The sequence below is a fragment of the Podarcis liolepis genome (assembly GCF_965112155.1).
Source record: "Podarcis liolepis genome assembly, chromosome: 6".
Taxonomy (NCBI): domain Eukaryota; kingdom Metazoa; phylum Chordata; class Lepidosauria; order Squamata; family Lacertidae; genus Podarcis; species Podarcis liolepis.
Genome location: NC_139559.1, coordinates 63,894,747 through 63,908,882, shown reverse-complemented (window position 1 = coordinate 63,908,882; position 14,136 = coordinate 63,894,747). Strand labels below are relative to the sequence as shown.

Here is a 14,136-nt window from a genome sequence, read left to right as displayed (position 1 = left end):
CTAATGGATAGATTTCTTAGTGGTGCTCACTGCCATACTTAAAGAAAGTCTTTTTCATATTAAAAAGTTCCTTATCTTCGTACAACAAGGTCCCAAATTTAAGAACTGGAATTTAAAAGATCTACATATCTTTTTAAATATGTAAGAAATTGTCATTAGGGCAATTACGTAATTTTAAACACTGGAGTGTATCTAATGATGTCGTTGTGTGAGCAGAACAACTTCCACATGTGCACCAAATCTGCTCTGGGTCTCTCCAACCCTCTGAAGCATAATTGGAAGCGGGCAGGGAGCACATGTGGGAAGGAGAGGGAGAAGATGTTCCATTGCACAATAGGACGTTGTTGTGTTCATGCGATGACATAGCTGGAGTCGACCATCTGGACTTAACGGTCTTCTGGAGGCTCCCTCTTTCAGATGGTAATCTGTGCACTTCACTTAAACTTCAAAATATGGGGAACCAACCCTGCCACCTTAGAGGGCTCTCCTGATGATTATTCTCCGTGGGGTACGGAACCTCTGCCCAAAACTCCTGGCCTGACGTCACTGCCCAGAAACAGCATGCTTAAAATGCTATCCTACAAGGTTTTTCCCTTTCCCTTTTTAAATAAAATAATTTCCAGTCTTTGCCTCAACCACTCTTTATCCCTCTCCCCTTTGCCTTTGCAAAAAGCCAACAATTTAAAAAAAATCACAGGAACTCGGCACTCTTCACTTAGGTATATCAAGAAAGATTTCTTTTTGAAACTTGTCAGAACTGATGTGTCTTGGCGAAGAAATAATGACCCATAATGGAAATAAGGTTTCATTTTATTACATCAAATCACAAAACAAAATAGAACAGAGTGAATGAAAGTTGAATATCCTTTCTCTGGAGACAGGCAGCAATAGAAGGAGCAAACTGATGGAAATTTTGCTTTATGAAATTATGGCACATATAACTGAGGCATGCTGGGCACTCTGGCCAATATTGTATTCTGTAGATCTGTATATAGTGTATATAGAACGCTGCACTTTCAATGGGAAAAGCAGGTTCGGTTATTTTTCTATCCGCATGGACTCGGTCATATAATGCCATGTCTTCATCTTTCCACCCAAGAGACAGTGTACATATTTGCATAGCAAATATTTCATTGGCAGAGCATCCCTGACACTCGGCTGGGAGTCAGGAATACTCACATAGTCTGGTTTATGTGCACAGAAGGTGATATTAACTTTGGGTTAGTACTCTGGACCTCATTCTGTTCTAATCCTTTGGCTCACATGGGGCTGATTTGGTAAGAATCAGAAGAGAATCGATCCGTTTCCATTCACTTCAGTGTCCCAATGGTGCATGGCAAACATTGATTCTCTTTCTTTATTCATTTTCACAATAAGGAAGAGCAGTCTAAGTACTGCATTGCACCTAATATATTTTGCGATGCGGTGGTGGTAGCGGGGAGAAAAGGACTTTTTCAAAGCAATGTGTCTTCAGCTAGTTATATTCTTCTAAATAACAAGTGCTGGCTAGAAATGATGTATCTGGCAAAATTAAACTACATTGATTGAAAGACACAAATAATTGTAAATACACACAAGCGTGCACACGGTTTCTTCTGGTCAAGAACCAGCCAAATGATATGTGAAGGACATTTCCCAACCATGGCAGGTGAAAGCAGCACAGGCAGGGGAAATGTATGTGATAAGGATGGGCCCAATGGCATCAGATAACAATTAAAATATCAATCGCCAACATGGAAGGACTGTTCTCACATCCTTCTGAAATTTGACTTGATGGACTCAAATTAACACTGACACCCACAAAAAAAAATTAAAAAATCCACCTGGGTCCGTGCTCTTTCATACACTACATTTATTTACTCACATTGTTTACGAGTTATATTCTTCACAGTTGAACAAAGCCACTATGTTGAATCTAGAGTAAGTTAACAGTTTCTTTCTAAAAAGAAATCCCATGGCATTGATGGCTGATGCTGGAGATCAGGAGATAAAAGAGCATCTTGTATCTTCTATGTTGGAGCATTCCTTATTCATACATGCCTTTCTGCTCCCATCAGACAACAGACACTTTTGTTTAGTGATGGGCAATGTTCACATTCGTCTTTAGTGTTCTAATCCATTAGGCACTGCCTTTTTCTTTGACCTTCATTCTAGTCAGCTTCTAAGCAAGAGATACATATTTCTCCTTTTTACTTCTTCTCTTGATATATCCTCTTGACGTAATGGAAACCTTTTATTTGGAGCATAGTAAAGAAAATATAAATAGATGCCTTATTTAGATGTAGTAAGATTTTCTGAATGCCAACGGTCTGGGGTTCCAAATGTAACTTCAGGTAAAAAAGAAGAAATCTTAGTAGGGGAATTTCTTCCTGGGAATGGGATTAGGATGCCTAGGATATTACTATATGAAGTCAGTTTGACAGCAAGATAAGAAAGAAACTCTGCAAAATAAGAAACTGAGGTCAGAAAGGAGTCTTGATATGTGAACGTAAGTTAACACTTGCTGAAACCGTTACCTCAATCTAACAAATATTCTGGCAAATATACAGACAAATGTTCACTACTCTGGTATTAGTCCAGGTTTAGCAGGTTCTGTGGTTCTTCAAATTCTGTTCAGTATTGTGGGAAACTGTAGAAATACAAAAATGTTCCTAAATGGTGATTTCAATGCTGCGTTTTCACTGAACACAAAGGACTTAAAAATCAACAGAGCTATATCATTGTTGTCAAGGACTTAAGTCTCTAGAAAGCTGGTTCTTTACAAGAGAAATGCAAAATGCAAAACATCTTATGGAAACAAAGCTACTGTGCATATTGAGCTGTCCATTTAAATTGATACTTCTTAATATGTGCAATTGGGAGGGGTTAATCCCCTGAAACTAAACAGGTGCTTAGTGTAATTGCAAAAGATTTCCAAAACTCTTGGTTAATATCCACGTATCATTCCTTACTCTATCATACAATGCATAGGACGAAAATCTCCTTTCATATTTAGCAGGGGGGGAATTATTCTGGTTAACTGAAGAGGATAAACTCTGAGAGAGACAATTCTATTGATGCAGTTTGACCTGAGGTTCATTGAGTCTCTAAGATTCAAAGTATCCACCATGCTGGCAAGTCTGTTGGTTTAATGCTGGAACTAACCTACAGAGAACTGTGGGCCCAACCAGAATGCCGAAAGAGCACATAGGAGAGAGCTGAACCCTCCTCTTCTTGCATTTTACCTCCCCACTATTCATTACCTCTCCAGGTGTTTTGTCCCAGCTAGACTCACTCACTGCATCAGAGTCTGACTAACGTGGAAAAAGTATTCAGGCGACAGATCTGGGCTAGGTAAGCTATGGGAGGAGGGAGGCTTAGCTCTCTTCACTTGCATACTATTTTTGCTATTCAAATCTGCTCCCAATGCACATTATGCATGGCTGGAGGAGACTCACAGTCAATCAAGTCTACTGCCATCACAAATTGTCCTGAATCTAAGGCTTCGTTCTTATAAACACTTACTTGGAATTCAAGTCCCATTGAATTTAACATGGGGTTTGCCTAGATCCTAGCATCACCATGCAGGATTCAAGGGACTTTCTCCCGTCGTCTGCTCTTTAAATAGGATGACACTTGATGGTGGGGGGAAACCCAAATCTATTGGTAGTTTCCTATCAAAAGCATAGAAGAAACCTTGCAGTATAAAGAGGCTTGCTACTATTGTTCTTTGAGTTGCAGCATGGCTAGAATGTTTTCTGGGAGAACATTTCCCACACCCCCTCCTCTCTGTTATATGGATAGGAAGGGAAACCATGAGACTACTGCAGAATCTATAACATGGCACCATAAAGGCTGTATTTTCCCTCCCGCAGCATGCAACCATTGACTCCCGGTTCAGATTTATACATTTTGCAAAGGACACGTTTTAAGATTAACACTAACTTTTCTATTACCACAAGGTAGTTTTCAGTAAAATGGGTACATGTGGCCCTGAGCCAGAGATTCTTGTGTGCAATTAGGCTTTGCATGTGGCTCGTGCCAAGTATGGAAATCTGCATGTAGCTTTACAGACCCTGGATACAGGTGTTTTCATCCACATCAATAAACAAATGAGAAGGTGCATTCTCATGATACTGTGAGGAGTGTTGGGGGTGTACATGCACATAAGCATGTGCATAAGACCTAGCACATCTGCTTCCCCATCCTTGGATGATGCTTCCTTTGCTCAAATGTGATGCTATCCAGCAATGAGCTATCTGTACAGAGGGCAGGTCTCTTATGTCTGCCATTCCTGCCCTCCATCACTGGGCTCCATTGTGGGTTTGTGGTGTGCATAAAGGTGTTTCCATGCGCAAGGGCCCCTCACATGTCTACATAGAGCAATCTCTGAATTGGGGTTAATGTCTGCAAACAAAAATCAGCCTTCAACTTTTACAGAACTGCATGCCTTCAAGGCACACCGAGATACCAAATAACAACTCTTGGTGTTGTGCTGCCGAAACACAGTATTTAACATGTGGGCCATTATCTGAATTGCACATATTTGGACACAAAGAACGATGCAAGTGTGCCACTGATCTAGCTAGAAGCTTGACATTCTAAAGTACAATGCAGAGTGCTGAGCAAATCTGATGTGTCCAATCTTCAATCAATGTACAGCATTTTATGATGCATGTAGTATTTTAAGTAGCAACAGAATATGACTTTGAGGGCGGCAGCCTATAGTAGGATATTACAGTGTTTCTCGCTTCAATGTAATATTTTGTATGGGTTTAGAGAAGATGGCCTCTGTTGTGCATTGTTTGTGAAATGTTTCTTATCCCAGAGAGGTGTATGATGTAAAATACGTCAGTGAAAAGTGTATATTTTATGTGAGAGGAAAATACATTTTATTAAAGGTAAAGCTTTGTTAGCTGTATAAAATGGCAACTGTTCAAGTGTACAGTAACTTCTTACTAATGTATGAAAATCTGTGATATTTTTGATTTGATTGTATTTGTATTGCCCAAATAAAACATTTTGGCTGTATTGTTCCCAATTCTTGCATTTCTGAAACAAGACTAAATAAGATTCAGCTATCAATAAGCCAATAATATGAGTATTGTCATTAGCAGCATCTTTGTCAGAATAGTACTTCCCCTAGCCCCCCCCCCAAACTAAATGATTGCAAAGTCATGGCCCCAAATAAGGATGTGCACTGAACACTAGATTCAGGAAAAACCTTGATTTGGCCATTCAGAAAGTGGCTTCACTTCAGGAAAATGAAAGTTTAATGTCTCCTCATTCAATATTATTATGGCTCCTTTACTTTGTGGCAGAATTTGGTTAAATTTGCAGGCACAGAACCCCTTCTGAGTGGATAATGCCTGCCAAATTTCAGAAGGGTAGTTAGAGCTTTTCTTGAAAGACATGGATTCAGCCATAGTGCACACTGGAACTCAATGTCATGCTCTCTTGATTTTTCCACCAGCACAAGCTTTTTTGCTTGCTAGTCAGAACAATCCCCTTCTCCTCCCCTGCACACTGTTCTGAGGATTCTTGTGACCCTTCAGAATGGACTTGGAGGAACTGCAGGGGCACACAGAGGAAGGAGAGGGGAGAAAGCCTCATTGTGCTAGTGGGAACTGGCTTCCACTTGTGCACCAGGTTAGTTGAGTCTGGGACACTGTGTTGCTCCTTGCGCCCCACCCACCTCCACTCTTATCTGTGGGCACAACTGGTGAACTAAAAGGGCATAAATTAAATCTTTTTGAGATAAAATTTACACCTTGCCAAAACTGTCTATGGCAACTCTTAATATTGGAACTGGTGACTATTTTATGCAGCCCAAAAATTCATTTAAATTTTGTACTCTATGGCATATGTATTCTCCCATGGGGGGAAAACAACAACACCCACACATTAGAGCTGAATTGGTTTTTGGTTTCATGAAACCTGAATAGCTTTTTATAAAGCACCACCGGGGATTGAGGGGAACATAATCGCTGTTATCCACAGCCAGTGCAAAATGAGAAACAAGTGGAAGTTAATAAAAGTTCATGAAACAAAAAGCACTAAATCTAAGTTGCTTATTTATTAACAAAACCATAACATCAAAACTGTTCGAAGAGCCTGTGGGGAGATTTGGAAATGAAGGGGAGCCTGCTGAGAAAGCGTCAGCCCCATAAGATCAGAAACAGCTGTATTCTAAATGAAATTGAGCTGAAGACGTCTACCCTCTGGTAACCTCACAAATAACAAATTGCAATTGTCTAACCATATAATTTCAAGAAGAAGGCAGGCATCAACCAAATCCTTCCCATAAAGAATGCCAGTCTTGTGCTTTGGATAGTCCTCTAGAAGGTGAACTATAATAGGTGTGTTAAAGATGGATCATGACTTGCAGGGATGATGTTGGAATACTGGGGTACCTTAACTGCATTTACCTTGAAAGGAATTACTTCACCTGCCCACTGAACTTCAACTCATGAGATCCCACTGAACAGCTCACAGCCACTCTGAAGCAAAACAGTGTGAAGTATGAAATGAATAAAGTCCTAATAATTGCATGCTGCTTTTGCAAGAGCTTATGGTAGGGGCCTACAAATGAGGTTGCATGCTGAGACATATCAGTCCCCAGGAGACTGTGAGCAGATGTATTCTTAATGAGTCTGAGCTGATAAATTGACACTGCAGAGGGAATTGAGACAGACAGAAAGTAAATTCCCAGGAAAACTTATGTGGGTGGCACGTCCAAAAGAAGCTTCTCTGCTAGTTTCAAATGTTCTATATATTGGGGAAATGGCCAAGCAGTGACTTCGGACCATTTCATCAACTTTAGATTTAATCTGTTCTCAGAGCCTTTGCTTCTGGCCTTGACACCCTACCTGTCGAAGTCAGTCCACCAGCCAGCATAATCATCATGTCAGCCAAAAATGCCCTTCCATGCTAAGTGGTACAGGCAATATCAGCAGGGGAAAATGGGAAGAAATGCCATGTGGGACATGGAGAGCTAAAGTTGGTTGTATTAAATCTGCAATCCTATATCCATTTATATTACATGGGTAACTCAACAGAAAGGTGGTTTTCTGAGTAAATACTGACTCTAGCTACACTTGCCCTGCATGTCCCATTGAAACCAATGGAACTCATTCATCTGTACCAACAAGTTCTGTTGCAGTCACTGGAAGTAAGCCATAACTTTAACTTCCCAATCCAGCTAAAGTTAATTACTTATGGGCAATTTTACTTTATCTTCAGGCAAGTTATTTTGTAAGGAACCTCTTACAAGAGCCCATATTAAGCATCCATTGATTTCAACAAAACAGTTAAATGAGCTTACATCTCTCTCACTGAAATCAATATGCCTTAAGGGCCCTTAACTTTGACCAAAGGGGGCTTCCGTCAGGATGTACACCTAAATTTAAGCACATGCCTAATACTGGATGAGGTCTCCACTGAATTGTCGTTATTTTGTATCTGCAAATTATTCTCATATTTCCTGCAGGTATGTTCACCTTTACCTGCTTCAGAATCCTTTCAAATGTGGTAAGAAAACAAGAAGATGAGCACAAATCAGAGCATTTCTCTTCTGATCACTGGCCGTCCTTGGTTCCTTTGTAGCCACCAGAAAAATGTAAATTAGTGCATTAAAGTTATGTTTATGAATCAGAACTTACAGCTTCAAGGTGCTTTTTTACCATGGAGGCAGTTCCCCCAGTTCATAGGTACTCTGTCACTGCCTGTTTGCAATTTGTTAAGAGGTAGCATAGGTGTTTCTGGATACAGGCCTAATGCCATTCCCAGACACACTGGTACCGAGAGAGTCCATATAGAGGAGAAAATGCACTGCCTATTTTCTAGCCCAGGGGTCGGCAAAGTTTTTGTGGCTTGAGACGGTTCACGGTCCCGCAGACGCCGCGGTGGGCCAGTGTGTGCACACACTATTTCCGGCGCTCCTTCCAGCACGGAGGTGGCGTGCACAGCTTCCCATTGGCTGCAGGAGCTTCCTGCAGCCAATGGGAATCCGGCCAGCGTCACGGAAGGCAGTCCCTGCTCTGCTCCATGCCGGTTTAGTGCGGCGCACGGGAGCCAACCAAGCGGGCAGCAGGGGTCCATGGGCCGGTTAAACGACCCCCATGGGCTACTTGTGGTCCATGGACCTTAGGTTGCTGACCCCTGTTCTAGCCAACTTCTTTCTGCCACCACTTGTCACCCCAACACCTCACTTTTTCTTCCTCTAACCACAGTCCTTGAAAACACTCATCCAATGGCCTCCTTGCATCTTATCTGGAGCTGTTTTTCACTCTAGCAGTCAGCTAGGCCCCTCCAAAACTGGTTCTTACTAGTTTTGTGGTCAGGCAGTACCCTTACATATGTAAAATTGCTCAAACTGATAATGGGTTTTAAAGAATTTCTACCTCATCAGACAAAAAAACAAACAAAAAAACACCTTAGCTTTTGTGGGGTCAAAAAATATAATTCAAGGTATTATCCTTCAAATGATACCAGAGAGCTTCATGGCTAATGAGCAGTGATATTCATCTGATAAAGGTGCATGCATTGCCTGTTTGGTTACGTTGTGGGTATTTTCTTTGTCTAAAAACAAATGAAGGTTTTGTTAACTAGCATATTTCCTCAACTTCAGATTTGGCTTCCTTGAATATCTGAGATAAGTACAGGGTTGTGGAGTGCTGCTTTAGAATGCATCCATTATTTTTTAAAGGATTGCCCTCTATTCCAGAGTATCAGGACCCACAAGGGACATTATGGGCCTTATTCCAGATTGCCACAACTCTAGTGACTCCATCAGTTTCCCACAGTAGTCCTTATTTTGGAGGTTTAGAGTAGGGATGGTGGTGAAATTTGGTTCAGTTTGTATTTTAATGTACACTTTCTGAACAATGCATGACGGCCTTCAAAATTCGCATTTCTCTGAATTTTGTAAGGCAGTTCTCCAACCCAAACTGTGTACAGAAATGCATATACATGGGGAATGTTTGCATGAAAATACATATAGTAGAGAAAGTGACACATGAAAATGTATTTGCAGAAATGCTTCTATTAAGACAAATGCACATTAAAATACTGATATATTTTCATGAGGACTTTTTTTAAACAAAATCACAAACTGATGCAGAAATATGGTGAAGTCAACACTGAGGAAAAGACAAACAGAGAGAAACCACGATTTACTGATTCGTCCATTGCTAGTTTAAATGTTCAAGTTATTTTCAAACAAGCAGTTAGTACCGATACACTGATTCTCTCCCCCAAAGTCTTATAAATTGTTATCTTAAGCTTTCACTGTCTATTCTTAACTTAGTGATGGATCACCTTAATTCCTTTCCACGTTAAGTTTTGTGTGCATTCAGTCATAGTCTGTTATGTTCCAGACTTTGAGGATTTTTCAAAATACTGCACTTTAATTGTATACATTTAGTACAACCATTGTTTACCCAAAGTACATGTTTTTATGTGCTTTTCAATGCATTTTCCCTTAAATTATGCATTTTGAATCCATATTTTCAATGAAGTGAGCATTTTTGTTTGCATTTCGAACAAAAACTGCACTGCAAAAATCAGAGAAGTGTGCAATCTGATCAAAAAGCTGCATTCAACCTACAGAATATGTCCGGGACTGGAAAATTTAGTTGGTTTGTATCAAAATCCAGACCAAACCAATTTCTCCTCCATTCCCAATCCCAGGTAGCAAGAATCCCCCACCCTCACAGTTCCAGAACTTTTACTGACATTGCCTTCTGAACTTGCGAAACAGAAGGGGGTGGGGAGAGACAGAAAGATGCTTTTTTTGTCTTTATTAGACAACTGGGTTTCCTGAGACAGCGTAATGGCAGAAGCTCTTTCTAATACTGGTGTAGACTAGGAACCCTACTATCATCACAATAGGCATAAAATGATAGTTTGCAGTATCTACGGATCATTATACCTTTTTAAATGCCGCAGGGCTGAAGTCATTCATGATGCCTGCATCACCTTTTCAAGGCATGTTGCTTTTTTCATTTTTGCTTTATATATTTTCAGAGACTGACACATACTGTGAGAGAACCAAAAGGTGTACATACTTTACAGCTTCACAAAAGAATACAAAATTGCCTTCCATTCACACCGTAGACGAAGTTGAGGACAGGTGCCTTCTGAAATTTTAACTAGACTTATGCAAGATCATGAGGGAAATTTTTATCCCCTAGGATATCATGGTAGGCACCTTTCTGCCCCCTTGTGATTTGTCTTTTTGCTTGGGCCAGGTTGATTAATTAAACAGCTTTGAACCCTGCATTCCTGAAGGAACATCTCCACCTCCATCATTCAGCCCAGACACTGAGGACCAGCGCTAAGGGCCTTCTGGTGGTTCTCTCACTGCAAGAAGTGAGGCAGAGGGCCTTCTCAGTAGTCGCACCCACCCTGCAGAAAGCCCTCCCACCAGATGTCAAGGAAATAAACAACCATCTGACTTTTATAAGATATCTGAAGGCAGCGTTGTATAGGGAAGTTTTTAATGTTTGGTGTCTTACTGTGTTTTAATCTTTGGAAACTGCCCAGGGTGGCTTGGGCAACCCAGTCCAATGGGTGGCATATAAATATTGTTCTTGTCATCATCATCATCATCATCATCATCATTATATTATGATGTGGTGGTCCAAGCTGGGTATTGCCTGTATAGCTCTGTCTCTGATTTTCTTCTCTAACATGTAGTAGCACTGGCATCAAGGTCCACAATTTATAGGAATGATACAAGGGAATAAATTCTCAGCTTTATTCCAGCACTAGACCCAATTCCCCCCTTTAGTGCCTACAGTGGCTGGGATGGGAAGAGCAGCAAAGCACGGCTGCCGACTTAATCTGAGCCTCGGTGCCTTTCATTTTCAGGCACTGTTGGAACCCTCAGAATTCCTTTCCCACTATTACCGACTGACCGGCTTATTGAAAAGACATGGCTATTCCCCACCCGCTTCATCGCAGTAGTGATCCCAGGGCAGGGTATAATAAAACACAACGGGAATGACAATATCAGCCACAAATCAAAACAGAAGAACAGAACAACAACAAGAAACCAGCAGAAGCAATAACAGCAATACCACAACCAGGTCAACCATTGATATCCTCTAAAGGTCTGCTCAAATAAATGGATCTTCAGAGGACCCAGTTCACTGAGAGCTGAAAATTCAAGGAATGGGTCTGGAGTTTCCCTGGGGAAGGAAGCCCTCTTCCACATCCATCCCTAGCTATAGCCCTTTGTGCCAGCAACATGTGGTGCCAAGATGTCTTTGGGGGGTGATGTATTTGGCAAGCAGGACATATCTGTGTGACTCTGCACCATTAACATCACATAAAATGCTATTTTAACTGCTGCAGCACAAGCCTGTTCTTGCACTGCTGCGGCTGACACAGCCATTATGAGATTGGCCTGTTCCAGCTAAAGCTCCCTGTGTCTTGCACAAATGACCCCTGGGCATTTAACGCTGCAAGTAAAGGTCACCCATTTGTATCCTTGGAGGGAAGTGGCTCCCCATAACATAAATGGCCTGTGATCCTCCCTCTTGTAATACACTTCCCTTGGTTGATTGTACTCACATAAGTCAATATATTTTAGGATTTCTGCTCCTTTCTCTATAAAAAAAAACATTTCACAGACGGAGGGCCGGAGTTGAGATGCAAGGAAATCTGAGCATCTTCGTGGAAGACACAAAGCAATCGCTGCTTCCTATGAAATCTAATTTAAACCATTAATGTGGGTCCATAAAGCAAAGTCACATCGTCGGATCCGAGTTATTTATGGCATTGGGATCTTACTGATTATGGCAATAAATAATACAGCATGTATCACTGGGAAATAATGTAAAGTCAGTTAATCCACAGGAGAAGTGGAAGGCATTGGAACAATTCGCCTATTATTCTGGTGCAGCAATTTCATAACAGCAGCCTTCACACAATTGCGCTCTTCCAGGTAGCAGGCAATTTGGCCTTCCCCCCCACCCCCCGCTTCCCTGGCTGCCTGCATCTTTTTTTTCTTACAGCCCTAAGCAGCTTCTACTTATTTGTTAATATTGGGGCGAGCAGGGGGAGAGATCCCATTCAGCTGCTGATTGTGCGCATGGGCCCTGCCAGTTTGGCTCATGCAAACTGGCAGAATTACAGCTCCTTTCAATACTCCCACCATGGCGCCAGCAAGATTTCAGCTTAATCCTGGGAGGCATGAGGTCAGCCTCTCCAGCCATTTCCATGTTGACAGCAGTTTGCTTTGGCTTAAACACTGGCAAGCTGCCGCACCCTCTCCGCCTGAACCCCGTTAAACCACTTTCATCGTGGCTCTGCTTGGAAAAGCACAACTGGTACTTTTGCTCTCTGTTCCTCTTTTGTATCCCTACAAAGCGACAAAACCAGAATTGATGGCGGTGGGGAGCGTGCTTAACTGATCCAGTTGGCTCATAGAATCATTGCAGCAGGAGCTCCTATGGCCATTCTCTTGAAAAACAAAAATGAAACCTTTCTTAAGTATGCTATTTAAGGTTTCATGTTTGTTCACAGGCAATGCACCAGAGATGCATTTAAATATTGCCATTTTGTCCTAGAGGCTAACAGATTTTCTTTCACAGTTCAGCGCTTAGGACATTTCAGTCCGTGCCAGAACTGTGATAGGATAAGACATCCTCAGCCTTCCCAAATCTGGTGCCCTCCAAATCTTGCTGAGATCCAACTCCCATCAGTCCCAGCCAGCTAGACCAATGGTCAGGGATGATGGGAGTTGTAGTCTGGAGGGTGTCAAGTTCGGAAAGGCTGCCCTGCACATTGCCTGGGGAGCATGGAGAAGAAAATAAACAAAAACACAGTTTGTCAGGTTTCCATTGTGATGAGATAGTAAACAACACGGGTTTGATTATCTCTGGAACAGATCACATGATCTGAACTGCGTTGAGCCAAATCAATTCCTTGTAGGGCATCTTTGAACTAGGAGAAGGGCCATAGCATCGCCTTTGCATGCCGAAGGTCCCAGGCCCAACCCCAATATCTCCAGTTAGGACTAAGAGAGACTTTTGCCTCAAACCCTGGAGAACACTGGCCTGTCAGTGTGTATGGCACAGAGCTTTTTGCATTATAGAAAGGATTGGGGCACTGACTGCAGATCGATGAAAGTTTTGTTTACATGATCTGATATGCAAAGTTGGACACACCATTGGATTTGGTTTTTTGTTTTGTTTTTTGCATGGGCCTGGAAATAGATTGAGAAGGTCTCATTGTCATGCTATAATCTTTAGCTCTTGCATTGTCCTTGGCAGCATAGAATCAGTGATGCTGCTCCAAGCTTTGTCATCAAAATGCCCCCCAAATGGGGATGGATTCATCTAATGGGACCCATCCAAGGACTTGTGCTATAGGGCTTTCCCCTTCCCTCTCCTTGCCCCATACAACCCCTGCACACATCCCAATTAGGTTGCAGGGGTTAGTCGAACCCCCAGAACAGCACATGGAGAGCTGATGTACTGATGGAGTGTTCGCAGAAGCACCACGTTGAATTCCTGGTATCCAGGCTTTGGTTTTTTTAAATTAATAATAATAATACAGGTATATCAATTCTGAAGTCTGATCTAAAAATTCTGTTACTGGATTCTGAAATCCACCTTATAAATTACTCAAGTGCTGACTTCAGCAGCTCTCCAGGGTTCTCGCCCAGCACTTCCTGGCAATGTTGGGGACTGAAACTGGGATCCTTTGCAAGCAAAGCAGATGCTGTATCTCTGAGCAACAACACTTCACCAAGCAACAAGAAGAAAGGGGAGATGGAGCAGCAAAGCTAGGACATCCCAGGGCTCATCCATGGGCTTCCAACAGTGCCAACCCCACATGCCGCAGCTCTTCCTCTGCTTATTTTTTTGAGAACTTGTAGGAGATAAAGGGATAGAGGATTATATATCAGAGACACTTGTTCATTTTTTCCTTCCTTCCTTAGCACTGAAACAGCGTTTTAGCTATCACAACCAGAGTAGGGCAGGAAACCATGGCTTGCCCAGGGCTGCCCCAGTGTGCTTCAGCTGAACAGCAAAATGAATGGAGGGTTCTCACATCCAAGCCCAAAGCTCCAGTCACTCTGCTACGCTGGGCTTTAAAGAGAACATTGTAGCAGTGATATCGTACTTCTTTGTGCCCAACTGCGGT

General features: G+C 42.0%; 1 long non-coding RNA gene across 11 annotated transcripts in view; it reads right to left on the bottom strand.

Annotated features, from left to right (window-relative positions):
- Positions 1–14,136, bottom strand: part of LOC310710105 — a 105,975-nt gene that overhangs the window by 76,034 nt on the left and 15,805 nt on the right. The window lies entirely within an intron of this gene.